Genomic DNA, 25,810 nt, shown 5'->3' with positions numbered 1-25,810 from the left:
GTTAAAGCTTTCAAGAGGTTCATAGAATGCATCAAGTGAGCTGGCCACTTCAAATTGTTGACTCTAATCATAAGCGTTGCAGGCTAAACTAGAGAAATTTTCAAAACTGAGCGTTTGGTCAGGGCTCTTCACCCCAAGACTTTCCAACTCACTTACGCCAGGAGCCTCGCCTTAGCGCTATCAATTCCACCAGGCAAGCTCCAACCCCACCTTCCCTGCTGGCTCTAGTTTTAAAGAATCCGCGGACGCTAAAGACGCCGGTTCTCTCCCTGGGTCAGGAAGATCCCCTGGAGGAGGCGATGGCAAACCACTCTAGTATTCTTACCTGGAGAATCCCATGGATAGAGGAGACTGACAGGCTACAGTCCCCAGATCACAAAGAGACTGCAGGCCAGAGCACGCACACACACACAAGCTCCGCCCCGGCCAGCCCACCTCTGCCGGCCCACTTCTGCCAGCCCCGCCCCCTGCAGGCCACGCCCCCAAGCGGCTGTGCCGGGAGACGCCCCGACCGGAAATTATCGCGAGGGCTGGCTGCGGCCCTGCTGAGCATCCAGGAAGACAGTGAACTCTGAGGTAAGAGAACTTGTCCAGTGGTTGCAGCTAATTAGAAGTGTTCAGATCCCATTGAAGTCTTTTGTGGGTAGAAACACTCCTTTGTAGGAAGTCAGTAATTTAAAAGTCAATTTTGTTTCCACTTTTTTTGAGAATCAGTTGTTTAAAAGAGCAGGTATTTTAAACCAAGGAATATATGCAAGCTTATATATATATATATCCTTTCAATTCAGTAATTGTTCGTTGAGTATCTACTGTGTCATGCTCTGTTAAACAAGTGCTGGAGAGAATGCTGTTAACAATAGCCGAACAACTGTACAGTTTTGTCACGTAGACCTACAAAATTATTATTTTCTGAACAACACAGACAGAGGAACTTCCAACTGTCCGGACTCAATTGCGTTTCTTATTACATACTGAATCCACAGTATTTAAGACAGGACCTGGAGCATCTGAGAAAAACGTTGGAATATGTCTAACTCAGGTTATGTCCTCATTTTCACAAGATTTCTTCTTGTGGGCTTTAGCATTAGCCCCTCAAAGAAAGAACATGGGAAATCGATTTGTTTTAAAAAGTAAAAACATGTATCAGTATAATAATTACCTTGTAGGAACTGCTTTTGTTAATCTTCTTTGTAAAGGATTTTAAAAAGTGGAAGAGTACTTATTTATCAGCAAATTTAGTCTAATGACAGATACATTTCTGTTTTGCCTTGTGATGATAGGTAAGGTTTTAAGCTTAAATGAAAAAGAAAAAAGTTGCAGTGAATTCTTTAGGGCGTAGTGCTCTTCTCCTTTGTTGGTACCACTATACAAAAAAGATGACCTTTTCCCTTTTCTTGCAATAGCGAGAAACACCAAGGCTTCTGGAAGTGAGATTGTTTTTAATATGTAAAAGATTGTTGAATTACTTCAAAGTTAAAGGCCTGGAGCAGAGAGAAGTTCTTAATTGATAATGTCCCCAGTGGGGAGCTTATGCATTTAAGTAGAACTTTTCAGAAGCCACTAGGGGAAGAGGTGATTTGGGAGAGGAAAGAATGCTTTTGAAACTCTGAGTACTTAGGTGAAAAATGATGACATAAATTTGGCTGTTTGTCTCATGTCTCTTCTTGGACATTTTTAAAAAGGGAAGAATGGACAGTAAAGATTTGGAATAATTTCACAACGTATTAAGGTTGCACATAAAATACAGAGGAGATGCAGGGAATTAAAACCATAAAGGCTCATTTTTCGCTGGGATAGGTAACTTCTCCAAAATGTATTTGAAAATCATTAAGAACTCAACTGAGACAGTGAATTCAATGATCCAGTGAATCAAAGAGCCTGCAATGATTACTCTTAACTTAACCAATTCTTTATTTAGATTAAGTTGAACAAACAGCCTTGTTTGTTAGGCAAGTTTTGATATTGGACTGTTTTTTAACTAGAGGAACCTAGACTAATCAATAACTCTTATTTATGTTATTAGGCCTGTTTGAGAAATTTAAATAAGAAAGGAAAGACCTTTGGAATTTGAGGAGCTGTTCCATTAACAGCAGGCATACATGTAATTGTTCGGTTAGCAAAGCATATCACATGTCTGCTCCCTTTGGAAACAACCTTTAACAGGTACCTTACTATGTCTGACATAGAGTAGTACGTGGTTGATTGTGATTAGTATGTTCTTTTAAACACTCTTGGTCAAACTTCCGTATCTTAGCATGTCCACATTTCCAATAAAGGAGTGTATTATTGACTTAAAGGCTGTTTGAATCAAATGGTAGAACATTATGTCATTTTAAGCTGCTTTCAAAAAGCCCCAGCAATACCACAAAACCTCATATATTGACATATATTATTTAGTCCAAAATAAGTGTGTCTTTTGTAATGTTCCATTGCTAGGTGACTGGAAAGTTTTTTGTTCATTTCAGGAACTGAAACAGAATTCTTTTCCTGTATGACATAGAAAAAGAAGAGTAAAATTGAGCATTTGATGCTTTCGGTGTTCATAGATTAATGAGAATATGAATACTGGCAAGGGAGCTCTGTGTTTAATATTAACTCTCATATTTGAAGATGATGCTTACAGGGTGACTGTGATATCAAAACCACAAACATTTCTTGTTTTCAGGAGGTAGTTTTTATTCATGAGAGCACTGGTGTAGTGGCTCTAAGTAGGAGACTTGAAAATAAAACATGGCAAACTAGAAGGAAGCTTATTTCTCTCTTTCCTAATAGTCTAAAAGTAGGTGAGCCGACCAGGGCAAGTTGACAGCTTTGTTCCACAAAACACGCAGGCACCCAGGTTCCTCCCATCTCAGGTTATACCCTGAGGGTGACTCACGACCACCACATCGAGGCTCCAACCCTTAACGGGCCAAAGAGGAAGTACAGATTCCTCTTAAGATGGTGACCATGCCAAACTTTACCAGAGCCCTGGGACTCTGGAAACCAGTGATGGTTAAAGAAATCCCTGCTTCTCTTTCTGTTCTGAGAAACTTCTGTTCTGTTCTTACTGCAAAGAACCCCCCTCACCCATGGTTTAGGTAAGAACTCAAGGAGGCCCCTCTTGTTTGTGTATTACAAGACCAGACACTGACTCTCCACATTCCCATTCTTTGCTTCCTAACTGATTAACTGAACTGTTTTGTCTCCACTGGAGATCACTGGGAACAAAATATTTATTAACCAACCTTTGGTTAAGATTTTCTCCTTCCCTTGTGCCCTTTGAAATTTGATCTGCCTTCCCCCTGAACTCGGGCACAATCCCTCCTTAAATGTCTCCCCAAAAACAGATTGGACTCAGAGTGAAACATTCTTTGATCTACTGTCTGACTTTGCCACCCTTTCGTCCACTGTCCTATGCCTGCTTCTTTTTAGCCTGGATTTCCTCCTCTTGGTGGAAGAAACCTGTTTTGCCTACCATGTGCAGTTCATGCAGTCAGAATGCTCTCCCTGTTGTAGTAGTTCTCTTTCCTCCCATTGCGGTCATCCCTCCACAGCACTTTCGCAGTAATCCTTTTGACTAAAATGCCGATTTGTTTTTAATTCAACAGATGTCAACTGAAAATTCAGCTGAAAATCCCACTGTTCGAAAGCTAGCTGTCACGGAGGCTGGGAAAGTATCTAGCCGATCAGCCAAACCTAGCTAAAACTAGGGGGAGTTTGGGTTTGAGTGTCAGTCATGGCTGACTGTGACCCCATGGACTGTAACCCACCAGGCTTCTCTGTCCATGGGATTGTACAGACATGAATACTGGAGTGTGTAGGCATTCCATTCTCCAGGGGATCTGCCCAACCCAGGTTTTGAACCTGGGTCTCCTGTATTGCATTCTTTACTGTCTGGGTCAACAAGGAAACCCCTAAAACTATGGGGTTCTGTCCCTAAAAGAAAGAAGTGGGTGATGGATATTAAGAGGACCATTGACAGCATCTGACACACTCTTCATAAAGCCAGCCGCCACGTGTAGTTCTGCAGCCTCTTCTCTTCTCTCTGTCTGGTCTTTTTGCTCAGAATAGATCACCCAAGGCTTCCCTCGTGGCTCAGCGGTGAAGAATCTCTTTGACAGTGCAGGAGATACGGGTTCAGTCCCTGATCCAGGAAGATCCCACATGCAGCAAAGCAACTAAACCCTTGCGCCTGAGCCATAACTATTGAGCCTGTCCTCTATAGCCCCGGAACCACAACTGCCGAGCCCATGTGCCACAACTATTGAAGCCTGTGTTTTCTCGAGCCCGTGCTCCACAACAAGAGAAGCTGCAGCAGGGAGAAACCCATGCACTGCAACTACGTAGTAGCCCCCCATTCACCGCAGAGAAAAGTCTGAACAGCAATGAAGACCCAGCACAGCCACAATAAATAAGTAAATAAAAAATTTAAAAAGATATCACCCAGAATCTAGAATATATATATTTAAATCTATATTTTAAAATATTTTTAAAAATAAATATATTTAAATATTTTTGAAATTCCAGGGAGTCACCTTGGTCTCTCTGTCAAGGTTTCCCTGAACTACTCTGCCGTATTTCTGAAAATGTGTCAGTATGGTTTTCCTTCCATGAAAACACTTGCTTCTTCTCAAATTCACCTTAGGACTTCAGCTTTGAGCTTAGGGCTCAGTGTTTAAAACTTAATCAAAGTCTTCCCTGGTGGCTCAGTGATAAAGAGTCCACCTGCCGGTGTAGGAGACACAGGTTCGATCCCTGATCCAGGAAGATCCCATATGCCATGGAGCAACTGAGCGTGTGCTCTAGAGCCAGGGAACTGTGCTGAAGGTGGTGTGCCCTACAGCGTGTGTTCCACCGCAAGCGAAGCCACCACAGGCAGCCTGAGCACTGCAGTGGAGAGTAGCCCCAGTCACCGTAGTAGATGAAAGCCTTCACAGCACCGAAGACCCAGCACAGCCAAAAATAAATAAATAAACTTATTAAGAAAAACTTAAACTTTTTGCGGAAAGAGTTGGGCTTTAACCGGGCCATTGTATTTAGCTGCGTAGGTTGAACAACCCTATCAGGCAGCGAGAGGGATAGATGTAATATCAAATCCTGGCACGGCAGGATTGTTAAGTAAAGTGAAAGTGTTAGTTCCTTAGTTAAGTTAGTCCCTTAACTCTCTGGGATTTAAAAAATATTTAAATATATTAAATGAAAAATTCTCCAGGCAAGAATACTGGAGTGGGTAGCCATTCCCTTCTCCGGGGGATCTTTCCAACCCAGGGATTCTTTACTGTTTGAGGCACCAGGGAAACCCTTATAGGAATGTTAAGCCTGATATATAACCTTCTGAAGATTTGATTCCTTATCAAGAAATGGGAGACCTGCTTTGTAGCATCACTGCAAGACTTAGAGATAAGATTCATGAAGTGTCTTGTTCAGTGCCTGGCCCTTGGCATGTGCTAGATGACTGGTGGATGCCATTTTAATTATTAGATAAAACTTTTCTTTGGAATTCTGGAATTCTCCCATTCTGTCTTCTTTTCAAATGCTTCATCATTCTGTGTTGCTTCCCTTAGTCTGGTTCCATACCCACATCTCATCTTTCCAGACAACACGCTGTGCTTTCTTCAGTGTTTTTATTTTCTCTGCTATCAAAATTGCCTAATCTGGGTTGAATTACTTTAAGACTCAGTTTTCTGATTTTAGATATAAAATTTTTTTTTAAAAAGATAATTCTGGGACTGTAACAGATAGGATGAATTATCTCTTTGGTTGTTCCAAACTGCAACCTGCTGAGCTATGGGACAGTGAAATGATCTTGTGATATTTTCTCAAGTATCCTCCTATTAAGGGCTTCCCAGATGCTGCCAATAGTAAAGAATCCACCTGCCAATGCAGGAGATGCAAGAGATGAGGGTTTGAACCCTGGGTTAGAAAGATCCCCAGAGAAGGAAATGGCAACCCACTCTAGTATTCTTGCCTGGAAAATTCCAAGGACAGAGGAGCCTGGTGGGCTCCATTGTGCAGCAAAAAGTTGGATGTGACTGAGCACACACAGAGCACATCCTTCTGTTCACTGTTTTCTGGACATAGGAGGAGTAGAATTGCCTTGCTCCCACTTGTTGAGAAAAATCTCATTCAGTTCAGTTCAGTTCAGTCACTCAGTCATGTCCGACTCTTCATGACCCCATGGACTGCAGCACACCAGGTCTTCCTGTCCATTGCCAACTCCCGGAGTTTACTCAAACTCATGTCCATTGAGTCGGTGATACCATCCAACCATCTTGTCCTCTGTCATCCCCTTCTCCTCCTGTCTTCAATCTTTCCCAGCATCAGGGTCTTTTCAGATGAGTCAGTTCTTTGCATCAGGTGGCTAAAGTATTGGAGTTTCAGCTTTAGCATCAGTCCTTCCAATGAATATTCAGGACTGATTTCCTTTAGGATGGACTGGGTGGATCTCCTTGCAGTCCAAGGGACTCAAGAGTCTTCTCCAACACCACAGTTCAAAAGCATCACCACAGTTAAAAATCCCATTAGATTATTTAAATAGCCAGAACATGTTACATAACTTGTCGGCCTGCATTTTGATGGAATATACATCAAATGGTGATTGAGATTAGTTTCAGAATCGAATCCCTGACAGGCAGAAAGATGAAGTCACTCCCCTCTTTTATGGTGTTGAGATAGTGTTTGTGGGTGAAAGTACATGGGTTCTTATTTCAGGTGTATATGGTTTTAAACTCAGATCTGCAAATCACTTGGGGTGCTTCCTTAGGTGTTCTTTTGATATAAATCATTAAATGCTTTATAGTCCTGGCAGTGGATTGCTTGTTTTGCTAAGAATAACTTTAATCTTTGAGTTCTCACCAAATTCAGGCTTAATTATTCTGCAACCAAATATTCCATACCATCTGTTGGTGTTGTTTACAAGGGAATAAAAGTAGGCATGTATAAATCTGAAGCAAATTAAATCATGTAGAGAATCCTTAAGGCTTCCAGGTAAAGCAAAAAACAAATTTCATATAGGGGAGGCTCAGTAATTTTTCTTGCATTAGATGATATGAAAACAAGGCTTCACAGATTACCAGCATCTGAGCTTGGTGCTGTAAAGTTTTCCTGATGATGAAGCATTTTTACTCTTCCCTCAGTCTTACTGCAGGATTTGGGGAGTACTGATATAAATGGGGAAATGTGTTGAGTAGTCTTTTGACAAGATTGCTAGAGAATAACCGAATAATTACAAGAAAATACATAATGTGAACATCTAAAATTATTATTCTGCAGCCCCTTCTTTTGGGAGCCTAAAGGCTGGCTGGTGATAGTTATAGGACTAAAACAAACAAGAAGAAATTAAAGTCAACCATAACACTTCCCTCCTCCACTCAATATCATGGTGAGATTTGATTTTACTGGCACCTTGGCACCTTAGGCACCTAAGCCTAAATCACCATCATCTCCTTCCTGGACTATTCCAGCAGCTTCCTAACTTGTCCCTATCCACTTCTTTTGCATTTTCCCAAATGTTCACATGATAACCAGAGTAATTTCCTAAAAACAGAAATCAGATCATGCCACTCTCCTCCTTAAAACTTGTCAGTGAAAAAAAAACAAAACAAAAAAACTTGTCAGTGGTTGTTCAGTTGCCAAGTCGTGTCCAACTCTTTGCAACCCTATGAACTGTAGCCCGCCAGGCTTCTCTCTCTCCTGGATTTCCCAGGCAAGAATACTGGAGTGGGTTGCCAGAGATTGAACCTGTGTCTCCTGCATTGGCAGGCGGATTTCTTACAGCTTAGCCATGCAGAAAACCCTGTGGTTAAAAATCTGTCTTGCAATGCAGGGGACGCAGTTTCGATCCCTGGTCAGGGAACTAAGATCCCACGTGCCACAGAGCAACTAAGCCTGCTCGCCACAACTACCGAGCCCATGGGCAGCAGCTAGAGAGTCCGTGTGCTGCAACAAACTATCCTGAGTGACCCAATGAAGATTTCACGTGCTACAACTAAGATCCAGTGCAGCCACATAAATAATAAAAATAAAATTAAACTTTCTGTATTAAGTTAAAAAAACCCAACCCTTCTCAATGTTTCCCATTGAACTTAGAGTAAAAGCCAAGTTTCTTCTCATGTCCTACAGGATTCTTCATTTTCTGGCTTCTGAAAATCTTTCAGTCTGATCAGCACTTCTTAATAAACATGCTTGAGACCCACAGTCTACTTAATAGTGCTTTCCCACTCAGCCTCTATCTTCTGCCTTCTCCTACTCTTCACTGGGTGTTTTCCTCATCTTGCATGTCACAGTTTAACGATAACGTTACCCAGGACGCCCTTCCTGATTACCGCCTCTCTCTTTCTCTGGTGTCCTCTGTTACAGCACCTGTTTTCCTCTCAGGCCTTTGTTGTTTGTATTGAATAAGTAGATACTGATTTGTTTATTGTGCGTCTCTCCAGTGAAGGTGTAAGCTGCATAGGGTACAAAGACCATGTCTCTTTTATTCACCACTCATTATTCAACCTTTGGAGGGTGCCAGGAACATAGTAAGTTCTCAGAAAATAGTTGATGAATGAATGAAATGAACAGTGATTACAAAAACAAACATCTCTTAGACTCTTCTTTTGTGTTAGATAGCTGTCCTGCCATGATCCTACAAGAAACATTTTAAGATAGGTACTAACGTCTCTGGTTTATGGATGAAGAACCCAAGGTTTAGAGAGTCTACATAGCTTGTCCAGAGTTTGACAGCTAATAGATCATGAAGCTAGGACTCTGGCTTAATTCAAACTTAAAGATCATGCTGTGAACCACTGTGCTATATTGATGTCTATCCATTTATCCTGCAAATGTTCAGTAAGGATATAAAGTGAACAGAACTATTAGGAAACAGGGAACAATAGTAGTAGTGGTGCTTTGTTTTGAATTTATAAACGACTGGCATTTGAAGCGTATTTATGGATGAAATTACCAGATGATATTTGTAAGGAAGACTGGAATCCAGCACAATATTGAAGTTTCCTGTCCAGAGGGATTACAGGGCAGAGATAATTGAGAGTGAGCAGTGACTGATGGGAGTTGGCTCTGCCGTGAGGAACGTGATGGGCGAGACTGGAGTAAGCCTCTGATTGAGCTTGTTCTGCTACTAGAGAGGAGACCATGGAGATCGTAACAAATGACAAGGCTGTGTCTAGGGTGATAGGAGCAGAGCCGAAATCAAGTTTTCAGTCTACTTTTGAGGAAACAAATGGTAATGTTTACTTTATAAATGTTTGTTGCCTCCATGGAGAAAATGCCCCTGCAAGCTATTTGAGAATGTTCCATAGTTTTGTGTTGTTATGGCAATGCGATAGAGCCGCTGTAGAATGAGATTTGTAAAGGAAAAAAAGAATGTTAAGCCTCAGTGCTTAGCCTGTCTTATCAGTCGACTTTATTTCTCTTTGAAAACATGGAGGGGTTCTTGGGGAGTTAGTGTGCAGTCATCGAGAGATTGTTCTAGCTTTTGGATATCTAGCAGGTTGAATATTCTAATACACAATTACATTAAAGCATGAAGGTCCCTTCTAGGTTTATTGATATTAAAGTAGCAACTTTAGAGGTTGTCTTTAAAAAGGAATCATGAACTAATTAAACAGGAGGAAGTTTTACTTGAGCAAAAGGTCAAGATGCTTAAAATTATACTTTCTCATATATCTTGAAAAATCCCAGAAAAAAATCATTATTGTTTTGTCAGTCATTTGGTTATTTGCTTTTAAATTCCAGTTATTACACTTAGGCTGAGAAGTTCTTTGTACAAAAGTGCATTTCAATTAAATATTTTAATACCTCCAGTTAGGTGTTTATTTGTAGACAGGAATACGACATTTCAGACACTGATTGGACTGATTAATGGTGCTCATCAGGAAGAACCAAGGGATCATAATTAAACACCAAACCTACATGGTCTGTTGGTTTTATGTTATATAAATTATGTATGAGTTTGGCATTTATATTTCATGGAAAAATTACAGTGCTGTTTCCTCAATGCATTTTCTACATAAAGAATATTATATGTGTGTGAATGTGAATATGAATTTTCAGAACCTGATGTATTACCTTTTTTTTTAATAAGCAAAAATTTCAAATAAAGATTCATGAGTTTCTGCTTGAGGATGCAGGAGGCTCTACTTCTGGTTGTTCTATACTATTGCCTCTTACAAAATAGTCAATTGTTTAAGGTAGAAAGCAATCTAGATACTATTACCTTTTGAGTCAGTTGTTCCTACACTTGTATATTTCACAGAACACAAGAAGATACCCCAAAGTCAGATGAAGGTAGTTTTGGGGGTGCAATAGAGTTGCTCCCTTTTGATTTTTCTAGGTAAAGACATTGATAATAAAACTGACTATCATTACTATTATTTCACAAAAAACTAATAAGGACACAATTATAAAATTCAAAATTGAATGAATTTATTAACAGTTCTCTACATTGTCCTGTTTTTCTTGCTTTTGCATCTCCAGGTACTAAAATTTATTATTCACGGCATGGCACGAACCTGTAGACCACATTTTGGAAATTATTTGCTTCATAGGTCATTAATTTCTATTTCCTAGGTAGTATTTGCACATTGTTGGCAATTGGTAACACCATGGCCATAGTAACGTATGTACGCCTAGCCTCTCAGGATAGGCGTTCTATGCTAGCTATTATGAAAAAGGCATATATCTTAGTCTCTTATGATATGCCCCACCTGCTTGCTGATTAGACCACAGCAGCCTTCTTTCAGCTCTAAGAATGTACACGTCTTCTCCTCCTTCAGTCTCTTACTGCTTTTCCTCTATCCATAACAATCTGTTGCGCATTCTTCACCTGCCTAATACCCCCTTATTATCTTTTTTGGACTCACTTTAAATGTTTATCAGAGAAACTCTCCCAGACCATGCATTTCAATAAGGTTTCCATGATAGACCTGCATATTAAACTTGTGGGCTTTACTTGTGGCTCAGATGGTAAAGAATCTGCCTGCAATTCGGGAGACCCAGGTTCTCTCTCTGGGTGGAGAAGATCCCCTGGAGAAGGGAATGGCAACCCACTCCAGTATTCTTGCCTGGAGAATCCCATGGACAGAGGAGCCTGGCGGGCTACAGTCCATGGGATTGCAAAGAGTCAAACATGACTGAGCAACTAACACTTTTACTTTCGCCAAACCTGTAGCTTTCCTCTGATGAACTTAATGCAGTTACTAGACTATAAGATCTCAGAAAGCACAGAGTACGGATATGCTTATTTTTATATCCTTGCCATCCATCATATGCTTGTCACATAGCTGATGCTCCAAAAACAGTTGAATGATTACTAATTACACAAAATGATAGCAACAGTATTACCATTTGTTGAGTGCAGACTTTGTTTCCAGGTACTTTATGTGTAATAGTTGTCTCTAGTCTTCACAATAAACTTGGGAGGTAGTTCTTTCAATGCTTGCTGTGTGAAAGAAGAAACTTAAGTTCACAGATTGGTTTTTTGGTCTGTGATCAGCTATCTAGTAAATGTTAGAGTCAGAGTTTTAACACAAATGTGGCCTGTTTCAGAGCTTATGATCTTGGCTCTGTAATGCTAAAGTTTTTTTTTTTTTTTTTTTTTTTACTAAAGAACATGGAAATTACTAATACACAAAATAATTTCTTACTTTTAATTTTTCAATTACCTCCCATTCAAAAGCATTTATTGTTTCAACTATCACCCCAAACCCTTAGTGTCTTAAAAAATAAGAGTCATTTTGTTTACTTATAACTCTGAAATTTGAATAGGACCTGATGGGACAGTTCCTTTCTGCTTCACATGACATCAGTTCTGGCAACTTCATTATGGCTGAAAGATCCAATTCCAAGAATTCTCATCTGTATGCTGGCAAATTGATACTTGCTAGGAACTCACTTGGAGCTATCAGCCAAGGTCTTGATGGCCCTCCATATGGTCTCTCCACAAGGCTAGGTTGGGCTTCTCACCACATGGTCACTGGTTTATGAGAGAGAGTCTCCTGAGGGCAGGCACTCCAAGTGGACAGACTCCATGTGCAAACATCTGTTTTCATCATGCCCATTAGTGTGCGTGTGTGCTCAGTCATATCCAACTCTTTGCGACCCCGTGGACTGTAGCCTGCAGGCGCCTCTGTCCATGGGATTTCCCAGGCAAGAATACTGGGAGTGGGTTGCCATTTTCTACTCCAGGGATCTTCCCAACCCAGTGATTAAACCCACGCTCTTGTGTCTTCTGCATTGGCAGGTGGATTTTTTAACATTAAGCCACCTGGAAGCCGCCTGTTAGTGTACTGTTGGCCAAAGCCAGTCAAATAGTGAATCCCAAAGTCAGGGTTGAAGCGGTCTATGCCGGGTCTACCCAAGGAGGCATGGTTCACTGGAGGCCACCAAAGAAATCATCTGCTCACTTTCTGTTCAATGCAGAGTCGTAGGAGTAAGATTCTTGGTCTCATTTGCTTTTAGCCTTTTTTTCTTAAAACTGTGAAGTGATGGCTGACTCATAGGTACTTATTTTTCTGATCACTACTCTTCTGAGAAAAAGTACAGTCATCTCTGTGTTGGTCAGGATAATCTGGGTTTCTAGCAGGAATAACAGACAAGCCCCACATTTAATGAACTCAGTGCAACAAAGCTTCCTTTTTTTTTTTTTGCCTTTTAAAAAATTTATTTTTAATTGGAGGATAATTGCTTTACCATGTTGTTTACAACAAAGTGAATCAGCCATAAATATACATATGTTGCCTTGCTCTTGAACCTCCCTCTCACCCCGCCCCTCTAGGTTGTAAAGAGCTTTCTCCCAAGGACAAAAGCTTATTTCTTGTTCTTGCTGCATTCCCAATGCCAGTCAGAAGGGAGGCTCTGCTTGTCACAGTTCTTCAGTGACACTGACTGATGGGGGATTGGTCTTGACATGTACCTAGACATGACCTGAGCAGAGGGGAGAGAATGCCCTGAATCCCACACTGGCCTTTAAAACTTCATCTGGAAATGGTACACATCACTTTCATTCACATTTTATTGGCCAAAGCACAGCATATGGCCACATAACTTCAAAGAGGCTGAAGAAATACAATTCTACATGAGCTCAGAAGGGAGATGGCTGGAAGTATTTGGTGACCGGCACTGTTATGAGTTGAATTATGTGGCACGCCCAGATTCACGTGTCAAGTCTTAGCCCCTAGTATCTCAGAAAATGACCTTATTTGGAAGCAGGGTCATTACCAAGATAATTAGTTTGGATGAGGTCAAAGGGTGAACCCCTACTCTCACTTGACTGGTTTTCTTATGAAAATGGGGAATGTGGACATAGGGCCTGCACAGAGGGAGAACACTGTATGAAGATAAAGGCAGAGAGTGGCATGATGCAGCAGGAGCCAAAAGGGACACTGAAGTTTGCTGGTAAACCATAGAAGCTGAGACAGAGGCATGGAACAGATGGTCGCTTACAGCCTGCACGGAACCAACCCTGTGGACACTTTGAATTCAAACTGGTAGCCTTCATATCCGTGAGACGAAGCTTCTGTGTTGTCCTAAGCCCCCCATTTTCTGATACTTATGGCAGCTTTAGCAAACTAATTCAAGCACTAGGGACCATCACCATCTCTAACCCTCTCCTATTTTCCCTTTAAAATACTAACTTTCTCTTCTTAGTTTTCCTTTCTGTTCTCCTTCTTCACATATTGTGCACTTGGGTGTTAGTAGTAAAGAATAACCCGTTTTTCCAATTTAAGACTTTGAAGTTATGTGCAACTCTTTTTTGTGTTTTTTTGCATCTAATTGGAGTCAGTTTCTGATCCACAATACTTCTTGCATGTTCTTATCTTTCTTTTAGCCTAAACCTTGTTGCCTCTTGCATGTCAAGGTGATAGGTTTCTACCTCACTTGTTTATCTCAAGTCATGCGCTACTTCTATCCACTTCATGTATAGTTTTCAGAATTGCCTACTTGCAACACTAAATCTCTGTATTATTTCTCTAGTTGGTCTAATGTGTCCTGTTATTTCCTAGTCTAGTTTTTACATCTCTTTTCTGGACTTATTACGTCTCACTCTCTCTTCCTCCATAGCTTCTTTCTCAATTTTCATTATGAATAGGTATCACCTGTCTAACCCAGCATACTATACCTGATGGTTGCCCATTACTATATTCATCTTGGTAATTTTACCTCAGTGCTTTTGTTTGACATTTTTCCGTATGGAATGTTCTCCCCAATAACTCATGTCTTTCTTTAATGGTTTTCTCAGAAATCACCTCCCCAGGGAAACTTAATGGATAATACCATCGATACTACTCTTAACCTTCTCAGCAGTTATTTAGGGTACATTATTATTATTACTTTGATCTGGGCATTGTGCTAAATGGTCTGTATGAATTATTTAATATAATTTTCTTGCCAGTACAGTAGATAGTATCATTCATATCTTCTAGACAAAGTTTCAGTGAGGTTGAAACCCACTGAATCTTTTATAATAGTGAAAGTGGTCATGATTAAAAAAATCACTTCAGGTCTAATTTATATAAAATAAAGTGCACAGATTTTTAACAGTACAATTTGATGAGCTTCAACATGTGTATGCATATATTCTCTATAATCATCACTCCAGAGAAGATATAAAATATTTTCATAATCCAGATACTTTTTTCATGCTGCTTAGCAGCCAGTTCTCCATCTCCAGTCTCAGGTCTGATTTCTATCACTGTTGGTTAGTTTTGCTTTTTCTAGAACAGCATGTAAATGGAAGCATACTGTATATTCACTTTGGTTTTTGGCTTTTTTTGCTCAGCATAATGATTTTAAGATTCATTCATGTTGTATGTGCATTAGTTCTTTTCTTTTAATGCTGAGTAACATTCCATTATGGGCTTCACTGGTGGCTCAGTGGTAAAGAATCCACCTGCCATCGCAGGAGGCATGGGTTTGATCCTTGGGTCGGGAAGATACCCTGGAGAAAGAAATGGTAACTCACTCCAGTATTCTTATCTGGGAAATCCCATGGACAGAGGAGCCTGGTGGGCTATAGTCCATGGACTCACTATGACTAAACAACAACATTCCATTATACCACATGCCACAGTTTCTTTGCCCATTCATCAGTTGATAGGCTTTGGTTTCCATTTTTGACTATTTTGAACATGGTTGCTATGAAAATTTTTGTTGAAGTTTTTGTGTTCACATATATCTTTCTTTTGGGGAAATAAAATCTTTGAGTAGAAATGCTGGGTCATATGATCAATATACATTTAACTTGAGAAACTACCAAACTCCTTTCAAAGTGGTTACAGCATTTCACATTCCCACCAACAATATATCAGAGTTGTAGTTGTTTTACATCCTTGTCAACACTTGGTATTGCCAGTCTTTTAAATGTTCACCATCATGTAGTGAGTATGTGTGATATCTCTTTATAGTTTTGCTTCTCATTTCCCTGCTGTCTAATGATGTAGGGAATATCTTTATGTGCTTCTTGACCATTTATCTTGTTTTGAGAAATTCCTGTTTAAATATTTGGCCTGTTAAAAACTAAGTTATTTGACTTCAAATAGTTGGAAGAGTTCTTTATATATTGTGGGTACAAGTGGTTTGTAAGACATATCAATTATGAATATTTTCTCCCAGCCTGTGACTTACCTTTTCATTTTCTCAATATTTTTGAAAGAGCAAAAGCTTTAGATTTGTTCCAGTCTTATTTAATTATTGTCCTCTTATAGGTGGTATTGTCAGTGTCCTGCCTAATAAAAATTTGCCTTCCCCAGTGTCATGAAGAGGTCTGCTAAGTTGTGTCTTTCAAGAAATTTGTTGATTTCATCTAAGTTTATTGGCATAAGTTTGCTGAAAATACATCCTTAATATTTTTCAGAACGGTGAAAAGCTAAGATTTTACTCTATTTGTAAGTTATTGAGTTGCCAGCTACAGTTTCATGGATGCTGGTAGAAGACACAAGAGTCTTGGGTCAGAGGTGAAGGATAGTTTATTACTCATAGCAATAACAGTAATTAGAGTGTTACTGTTTCTTTATCTGTTCCCCAAATCTAGTTCCCATAGGGTGGCTTGAAGAAGGCCAGATGACACTTGCACATGCAGTGGGTTGTATTATAGGAATTGGACACCGAGTTTAATCCAAAAACTTTTTCTTGAGTAGTGAATCATACCTGCCCTTTGTTATAGAGGGAATCACTCTGTGTTCCAAGGCTGTAAGCAAGTCCTAACCCTTATGCTAACCCTTCATTAGAAAGTTCATTAATTAACCTAAAGATACCAATTTAATATATTTAACAAGTATTCATTTGGCTCTTATTATTTGACAGTCATTGATCATAGCACTTTGGAAACATCAACTCATTTAATTCTCTTAATGACCCTACAAGGTAGGCATAATTAGCACTCCTATTTTATAGACAAAGGATAAGAGGTACAGAAAACTTAAATAACTAGCTCGAGGTTATGTGGCTAGTAAGTGGCAGAGCCAGATTTGAAACCAGGCAATCTGCCTCAAGACCCTGCATCCTCTAAGATTATACTGTGCTGCTTGTTGGAAATAATTTTTTCCTGGTGAAATAAGTGGTATTTTAAGATATCATTTGTTGACCAGAAGTAATATTCAGATACCTCTGTAAATGTTGCATAATGATATTATATCATAATATTATGCATTAACAAGAATTAGGGAGCCCATCAGCCTTAAACTCTTTGAAAAACAGTACATTTAGTTCAGCACTCCACCACTTAATGGAAAATTCTGTTGTCTGCTCTAAGTAGAGGATTCGTTGATTCTGTTGCTAAAATATTTTTCATCTGCCATGCTTGTGAGATACATGTTTGAGTGTCTAAAGGACTTCCCCCAGGCTCTGAGATTGTGACATTTTTAGTGCCTGCCTGCTAATACATATTGTACGTGTCACAGCATTTGGCCTAGGGTTTGCTTTCGTAGTGGCTCAGACGGTTATGTATCTGCCTGCAGTGCAGGAGACCTGGGTGTGATCCCTGGATCAGGAAGATCCCCTGGAGAAGGAAATGGAAACATGCTCCAGTATTCTTGCCTGGACAATCCCATGGACAGAGGAGCCTGATGGGCTACAGTCCATGGGTTCACAAAGAGTCAGACACGACTGAGAGACTAACACTTGCTTTCATTATAATATCCTACTTGTTCATAAGACTGTAGGTGGAGTTCTCTGTTGGAAAAAGACCTTGACACTGGGAAAGATTGAGGGCAGGAGAAGGGGGTGACAGAGGATGAGATGGTTGGATGGCATCACTGATTCAATGGACATGAGCTTGAGCAAACTCCAGGAGATAGTGAAGGACAGGGAAGCCTGGCGTGAAGTAGTCCATGGGGACCGTGAAGAGTTGGACGTGGCTTAGTGACTGAACAACAGGAACAGAATTCTCAACTGCTATTAATTTCTAGAGATTGCAGACATCTACCAAGAAGAACCAGATAATTTGGAAAGTCTTTTTAGCTTAGATCTGTTAGCAGTGCCAGGTTTGTCTGAGTTCAAAATGCTTTTGTACAGATTATAGCTAGCTTATAGCCCTTCATTCTATATTTCCTTTAGAAAAGGACAACTCATTTATTTTGTTTTTGAAAGCGTAACACAAACACATGGCAAAAAATGTCAAAGTGTATAAATAACTGAGAGTGAAGTGAAGCTGTCCCTACCATGGCTATCTTTCACTCCTCTTCTGTAGAGGAAACCACTGTGTTTGTGTATTGTCCAGAAGTATTCTATGTGCACGTTAGAAGATATTCTTGATTGCTTCTTAATTGTTCTTTGTGTCATTTCATATATCTTTCGTGTTCATTAATGGAAGACTATTTGTTAAAAAAATTTTTTCCACACTACTCAATGTAGTTTCTTAAAAGAAAAAAAAAAACTCTCAATAAATACTTATTTTTGTTTTCTATTTGGGTAAATTGAATAATCAAGAGAAAGGAGAGTTGGATTAAGTTAAGGGGTATATTCTGGTGTCCAAATAGCTTGAAAACTTCAGACTCATAAATGAAATAATACACACATACACATGTGCCTAGTAGAATGGTTAACTTTTTTTTTGGCCTATCAGTTAAGGTAAAGAAAATCCTCTTTCTCTCTTACATTCCTCATACCACAGAGGGTCCATGGATACTGAGGGATACTGCTTTCTTTCATTCTATAAACACAGAATGGTTAACCTTGAATAAGAAGAATATCAATTTACACATTATGACTGTAGACCTCATATCCCCAAACTTCAGTGGTTTTGGTTCCGAATGAGGCCGTGTTTGCTTGTGTATTTATTTTGCTAGCCAGTTGACTCCCACCTGCACAGCCTCTGAGACTCCCCAGTCGTCCTCAGATTCCCATGTGCGCCTAGCATCCCTCTGGTGCTCTTCTATCTAACTCTTCCTGTTGAGAGCTGCTGGCTGCAGGCTACTTTCCAGCAGTCACTGGGAAGGCTGCTTCTCTACCCCACCATACTTTCTCACAGAGCTCCCAAAGCTGCAGCCTCTCTAAACTGCCAAATGCGACTGAATTCCTCTCCAATTTCAGGGCCACATCAGAGCCGTGCTGTGTTATTTACAGGAATGATAAAATGTCCTTTCCTCAGCTCTTCCTGGGATGTTGTTAACCTGGCACCAAGCTCATGACATGCCTTCTGCAAACAGCCACTTCAGCATTTCTCTTCAGCCCTGTTCTCTAGGATAGTTCAGACTGAGTCTTGGGGGGCAGGCTGTCAAAAGGACTAGATGTTATCCCTTGTCTTTGTTCCTCTCTGGAACCAGGAATCCACATATAAAACCATTCTTCTCTATCCCCATATTCCATCTGGCTCCCACAAATGGATGCTGAAGCTGGGAGGCGTAGGGATGGGCGTTGCCAACCAGACACATCCGATCTCAGCTATATTAACATTTATTCTAGTTATTCAGTGGAAATATGGAACATGGTTTACCAAAATGTCTGTTGGCTTCACATCCTATTTAATGACATTTAGAACTCTCTATTTTGGGGTATCTCTCTAACATCAGTGTTTTTCATATTTTTTCAAGTGAAGGATCTTTGCACACTGGATTGTAAATAATGTGTTTGTGTAGTTCACATTTTAACTGTTGTGCTGAAATCAGTGGAGACATACTCTGAATACTGATTTGATAGAAATGCTTCACTGATTTTACTAGCACTGGGCCAAATTCATTAACAGCCTGGATTCATTAGGAAGGCACCATTAATTCAAGGAAAAAAAAAAGATTACATTCTTTTATTATATTTTATAAACTTATTACACATTAATCAGAATTTAGTATGTTTGGTTTTAAGACTACTTCCATTTTATCTATGAATGTTTACAGAGAACACATTTATTAGTTTGTTTACCAAATATTTATTTGTGCTGGTCTCTATGTTGAGATTTGTTGAGCTATGTGAATTGCAGGATGGGGTTTTAAAATCCTCACCCTTTCATAGGTTAAGTTCTTAACAGTCTGCTCCTAGGGGTTCTGGCTTATGCTAAATTAGAATAATATGACTTGGTAAAAATGGGAAAAAAGACAGAAATTCTTTAGAATCAGAGCTATGCAGTGAGATGAAGATGCTTCCTCTCGTTCTTAGAGAGAGGTGGTTCCCCTTTGTTCCCTCCCTCTGCACATAAGACCAGGCTCAGGGGATGGAGTGAAATTAGAGAGGAGGTGGGTAAGTAATCATGGAAGGAAGAAAGGAGGGGAGGAGGCACATAAGAGAGACTCCTGACATTCTTCTGAGCTGGACTCAGTAGGGACTGGCTCTGACTCCAGGGAAATGTAGAAGTCTCATTTCTCCATCTCTAGAAGTTGGGTTTATTCCTCCTCTTTCCTTAGTACAGGGCTTCCCTTGTGGCTCAGCTGGTAAAGAATCTGCCTGCAGTGTGGGAGAAGCTGGGTTTGATCCCTGAGTTGGGAAGATCCCCTGGAGAAGGGAAAGGCTACCCACTCCAGTATTCTGGCCTGGAGAATTCCATGGACTGTATAGTCCATGGGGTCACAAAGAGTCGGAAACGACTGAGCAACTTGCACCACACTGCGCTGTACTTCCTTAGTACAGTTTATTTTGGGGCAATGTGCTTATCAGCTGATGCAGTGCTAAGGGGATTCTAGGGGTCTTTAGAGCCATCAACATCTCCATCAGAATCCCAAAGCCACCTAAGCAGCCTCGGTGAAAACAGTTTGCTAACTAAGCAAATGCCTCTTCCAGCCAAGTCTCCCATGATCTTCCCTGCCTCCACAGCCAGATTTCTAAACCCCTTCTTGATAGGAATTCTGGAGCCTACTGATTCTTGTCCTTCCAGCATTTAATGGCATAGCTAAAGGATTCTTCTGTGTGAATAAAACACAGCCCCTTCCTTTCCGGAACAAATAATTTAGATGAAAGTAATGACGTTATACCAACAGCTGAAGTAAAATCAGAGAATAACCCGTGTTAACTTCCGTTATGTCCTTCCCAGGTGGCACGGTGGTAAAGAGTCTGCCTGCCAATGCACGAGACACAAGAGACACGGGTTTGACCCCTGGGTCAGGAAGATCCCTTGGAGAAGGAAATGGCATCCCACTCCAGTATTCTTACCTGGAAAATTCCGTGGACAGAGGAGCCTGGCAGGCAACAATCCATGGGGTTGCAAAGAGTTGGACATGACTAAGCAAAGTGCATGTGCCTAACTTTTGTTACATGCTAGGAAGGGTGTTGAAAAAAAAGGTAGAGATTTGAAAGATTTGAGCATGACTGATTTGAAGTATGGATCAAGGGGAAGCAAGGATGAAAGCAACTTTAAAGTTTTGTGTCAGGTTGATCTGAATGTTAGTGATGTTGTTAACAGTGAGTTGTCTCAGGGGAGGATAAGAGGATCTCCAGTAGAGAATACTGAGTTGAAGGAATGAAGGGATAGATTGGAGGAGATACAGGAGGGCATCTGATGTTTGATTCTGGAGATCCAAAGAGTGTTCTGAACTAGAGGCATGGATTTGGTGTCACTGAATATGGTGAAACCTGAACTCTGATTAGGATAAAGTGGATGCTGTTCCTACAGAGAAGGGGCTGACCATTAAAACGCATGTTTAGTAGCAGTTAGAGGAGGAAGAAAAGACAGAAATGAAACACAAAAGAACAAGTAACATTTTCACAAATGCAAATGAGGAAAGAGAAAGCAGAGGGGGAAGAATCCATTGTGTGAACAGCTGAGAAGTTAAAAGGGATGAGGGTGGAGGAAACTCCGCCAGACTTGAAGACAGAGAGGTTATTGGTTTGGAAGAGTGGGTGGGAAAATGGAACCAGACTGGGTTGGAATAAGGAATGATGAGTAGAGAGGAAGTAGGAGTGAGTGCGTATTTCACCACCACCACCACCACTGATGAGTACATGCAGAACATTTAAAAAAAATGAGGCAATGGTGTCTTGATTCTGTATGTGCCTTATCTGAATTGCTCTGAGATCTCAAATGTATGTATTATATCTTTAGGGGAAAGTAATCTTATATTATAACAGGAATAAAAAGGTAGTTTTGATTTCCAGTTTCTTAATCCCAAACCAGCCAACTAAATTATTCATTTTCCAGTATCATATTATAGAGAGTTGGTTTCCAAGGTCTTAACACTTATTAAGAAATAGATTTTGGTATAAATGAGATTTTTTTTCCAGCTACCTTAGATTTCTAGAAATGATTAGAAGACTAATGTAAAAAAAAAAAAAAAAACTTAATTAGGAAAAAAGTCCTAAATGTTTAGCTGCTCTTCTGGGTCTTCCAGTTGAATTGCAAATATAACTTGATGAGAAGAATCTAATTTTTCACAATTAGTTATAAGACACTTAACATAGCTTTAGGAAAAATATAAACTAATTTAAAACGTAGGAACACCTATCATCCTCATGTATAGGGAATCTTGATTTTAGTGAACTAGTTTTGGTGTCTTTAAAATCCTCCTTGTGAGTTCCAATACTTCAGTTAGGAACATGTCAAGAGTTGCAGGGGCAGGACTCTCTTTTTGAGAGTGAGAACCTAGGTGGAAACAGTCTGAGAATTCTTTAAGAACAATTTTAAAGCAAAAATAGTATCACCCTTGAACTTTGTTTAGCATGAAAGAAAGCTATAGTACTCATTTAATCTTTTCTTATCTCTAGGGAGTAATTCAGAGCACTGAATAGATATGAAAAGTGTCATTCTCCATGAATTTAAAGTCTAAAATCTACAGGATTTTTGAGTATACTGAATTCAGAAACATTTGCATTGCTCTGTCACACACAGATGACAGATGCCTTAAAATATCAATCAGTCACTTACTTTTACAGGGAGGCGAGGATTGGGTTTCTCCTCCAGTACACTACACGGGGGCAGGAAATTGTCAGTGAGGTCACCAGGTGCCCTCTTTACTACTGTGTGACCTGGCAAGATTCTTTCTCGACCATGAGTTTCTACCTGTAAAAATAATGAGAAAGTATGCATCTCACAGGATTGTTGTGAAGAGTAAATGAGACAACAGATGTGTGAGTCGTTACTTAAATTTTGGTGCCTTTCCATTCATTTATTTCCTTTTAAAGTGCATAACTGAAAACAGAAATGCTATATATAACTTCACTTAGAAGAAGCTTTAATTAAACAGTCTACTTGTTTGTGGATTTCCGTTCCCCATGTGCCCCATTGCTACAGAGTCTGAACTTTCTTTTTCACATTAAAAAAAAGAGACCTCCCAGCTATTAGGTTGAACAATATAAAATTGCTAATATCGAATCCTTTGACCTATAAAAACCTGACAGCTTCATGTGATTCAATCTAATAATTTTACTCCAACTATAAAGTCCAGCTCAGATCTCAGCATCCAGTTTGAGACTGGAGATGGAAATCCTGTGAAACATAGCATCTTTTCCTGCCGCATTTCCTGTACCATTTATTTGGACACTTCTTGTGTACTCTTTTGTATTGTTGGCAATGCTTTCATATGAATGAGTCTTGCTTTCACAGCTGTTTTGTATATTCCTTGAAGGTGTTCACTGTCTCTTCTCTATTATGAGAAAAAAATTTTATGATATTAATAATAATATTTCATAACTATTGACCTGACTGCTCTGAGGATAAAAAATTTATCCTACACTTTCTCCCAACATTTAACCTTTTTCTCCATGTGTCTCACATCCAAGAAGGAAAATTCTTTGGTTTGGAAGTGTCTTCTGGTGATAATATAGGTAATATAATGATAATGCTGTCCCTGATACACAAAGATAACTGCTGCTGATCAGTTCAGCACGAGTCTTAGACTGTCTTCCCACTAAAGGTCTTGGAGTCCTGTTAATCATTATGGTTCCTTGTAGGTTCCACTTGGTTGGAGAACTTGGAGAAGTAAGATGTTAGCTAAGGTGATGAGAAGCCAAGTTAAATTAACTGGTTGCCCACATGGGGATTGATCCCTTGTTCTTGGTATGAGTTATGTTGTACTTTAATCAACAACCCACTCCAATATTCTTGCCTGGAGAATTCCATGAATAGAGGAGCTTGGGGGGCTGCAGTCCATTGGGGTCACAAAGAGTCAAACACAACTGAAGCAACTTTAATCAATAAAGGTGAGCACCAAATAAAGCTTATTTTAGAAGCAAAAATGATGTATTTTTAGGGGGGGATTCTAATCTCGTATTTCCAGCAAGAAATAGGGAGGGAGAATTACGGTCGTTGTATGTCCCATAGGACAGGAGCTGGTAGAAAGATTCTCTCTTATGTAGAGTTGGGTTTGATAAAAGTGAGGAAGAAGGCTCAAAGCAAGAGCTGAGCTTCTGAGTTAAAGAAAAAGGTCTAAGTGAGTCACCAACATGAGGAGAAGGGCTTAAGCCAGGGCATTGTTGAAGTTTGAGGGGATCAGTGAATCACACACCTTTCTACTCTGGGTTCAGTTTTACTAGGAAATATGAACTTGAACGGCACCTGTGCTCAAGGTCTAAGTAGCTTCCTGCTCTTTCTTCCTGTGAATCAGACTGGTTTGGCTTAGGGTGGACGGAGCAGCTGGGCACCAACCTGCCGGGCAACCCCTGCACTTCATGCCACCTGGGAACAGGCGGATTTATGTGAGAGAACGAGAAGCACTGAGGAGGATAGGCCGCCTGCCTTCCTAGAACACTTCCTCTTGCAATCTGGCCACTAGTTATGTTGCTTTTCTTCCTATGTGGAGAAGCTAGTGAGAGCTAGAGAGAAGGAAGAAGTTTCTTCTTAAAATTCAGGCAATGTAACAGCTCCCAGTTTCAAGGCTGGCAAACGTTTTCAACTAGGGGGAGAAACTGCCTTCCCCTCCTCCTAACCCAGTAAGAATGAACTTGAAGGATTGAGGAGAGAGGTTAAATGTCAAACTGGCAGGCAGTCTGGACAAACGCCAGAGTGAGGGGCTCAGCTGAAGCCAGCACTTATGGGCCTCCTGAGGAATGAATATGGATAGCTGGCCTCATCATAACGGTCTGAGACAAAGCAGATGTCAGAAGTGGATTGAATTTTCACTTTGTTATTTCAGTATCCTCTTATGGTTAATGTCTTTAGTTTTCTGCTTCTGGCTGTGATGAAGTTATTGGTACAAGGAAAGCCTCATGCCACACACTGTCATGAAACTGGACAAGATGTATGTGGCAGTGCTTTTTAGGCTTTGGACAACAGGTTAGTGCAAGACTGTAATCCCTGAAAGAGGGGACACTCACAAGATGAGTCCCATGCTTGACCTGAATGTCAACCTAGGAAACATTTTCCAGTCACAGGAGAAGATGCTAAAGAGATAAATATTAGAATTCAAGATAGCATAGCAGGTAGAATATTTGGGTATTGGAGAGGAAAATGTGAGCCTCAGAAATTTATATGGAAGTTCCCCATACCTACCTTGGCTGAGGATTGGGCTTCATATGTCCCAGGTGAGACTACTCAAGCTTACTAGAGGGCTCAGACTTGTACCTGTGGGAGATAAGAGTGGAACAGAGATGCTGGAGGTTGAAAAGTTCTGGGGACAGTGGTGTTCTAGCTCAGTTATAGGGAGAAGTCTATTAATAGTTAACATCTCACAAATATTTATTATAATAAAATCCAGTTAAGACATCAAAAAGACCACTAAGAGCCACATCCTATGGTAAAACCTGGGGGAGAAAAAGTTTCGAAGGTGAATTCTGCCAACTTAGAGGAGCTGGGAAAACGCCTTGTGCTTTCTACCAGTCCTTCCTAATGAAGCGTAAACCCAGGCACACCAGGTTTTCATATAAGGTTCAAGATAATCATTAAGTAATCGAGCTGCCTAAGAAAACAAGTCAACTCTTCAAGGGAAAGATAATAGAATGCAGAGTCTTCATAGTGATTTTTCCACAATGTTGAGTGCAAAAAACCCTCCATTATTATAAATTTGAAAAAACACCCAAGAAAATATGGCCCATAACCAGGAAAAAAGTTTAATGAAAGCCAACTCCAAGATAACTCATGTATTGAATTTAATAGACAAAGACTTTGAATTGACTATTATGAATATATTCAAAGAAAGAAGGGGAAATATTACCTTATTAAGGGCAGAGGGAAAATCTTAGGAGAGAATTTTAGAGTTTAAAGAAGAACCAAATGGAAATTCTTGAACTGAAAATGAAATGTTCAGTGGAAAATTCACTGGGTGATTTTAACAGCAGATTGGAGATGGAAGGAAAAAGTTTATAGTCTTCAGAATGAAAATTCACTCAAACCAGCCTTGGTCTAAATTTCCTCAGTGATCTCTGCTGAAAGATTTGGAATCATTTTGGAAGTAATTTACTCATTTTTATTTGTTGTACTCAGCCAATCTCTAGGGCCTGTTGATCTTGTCTTTAAAATACTTTTCATATAGGA

The 25,810-nt window shown here is 40.0% G+C and overlaps 1 long non-coding RNA gene across 1 annotated transcript in view; it reads left to right on the top strand.

Moving 5' to 3' along the window:
* Positions 1-508: 508 nt before the first annotated feature.
* Positions 509-25,810, top strand: part of LOC139030680 (uncharacterized) — a 107,800-nt gene continuing 82,498 nt past the window's right edge. The window contains exon 1 of the long non-coding RNA XR_011483089.1: positions 509-576. This is a non-coding gene — a long non-coding RNA (uncharacterized lncRNA). The remainder of the gene's footprint in view (positions 577-25,810) is intronic.

This window comes from Odocoileus virginianus, chromosome 23 (genome assembly GCF_023699985.2).
Source record: "Odocoileus virginianus isolate 20LAN1187 ecotype Illinois chromosome 23, Ovbor_1.2, whole genome shotgun sequence".
Classification (NCBI taxonomy): Eukaryota; Metazoa; Chordata; class Mammalia; order Artiodactyla; family Cervidae; genus Odocoileus; species Odocoileus virginianus.
This window is presented reverse-complemented; position numbering and strand designations above follow the sequence as displayed.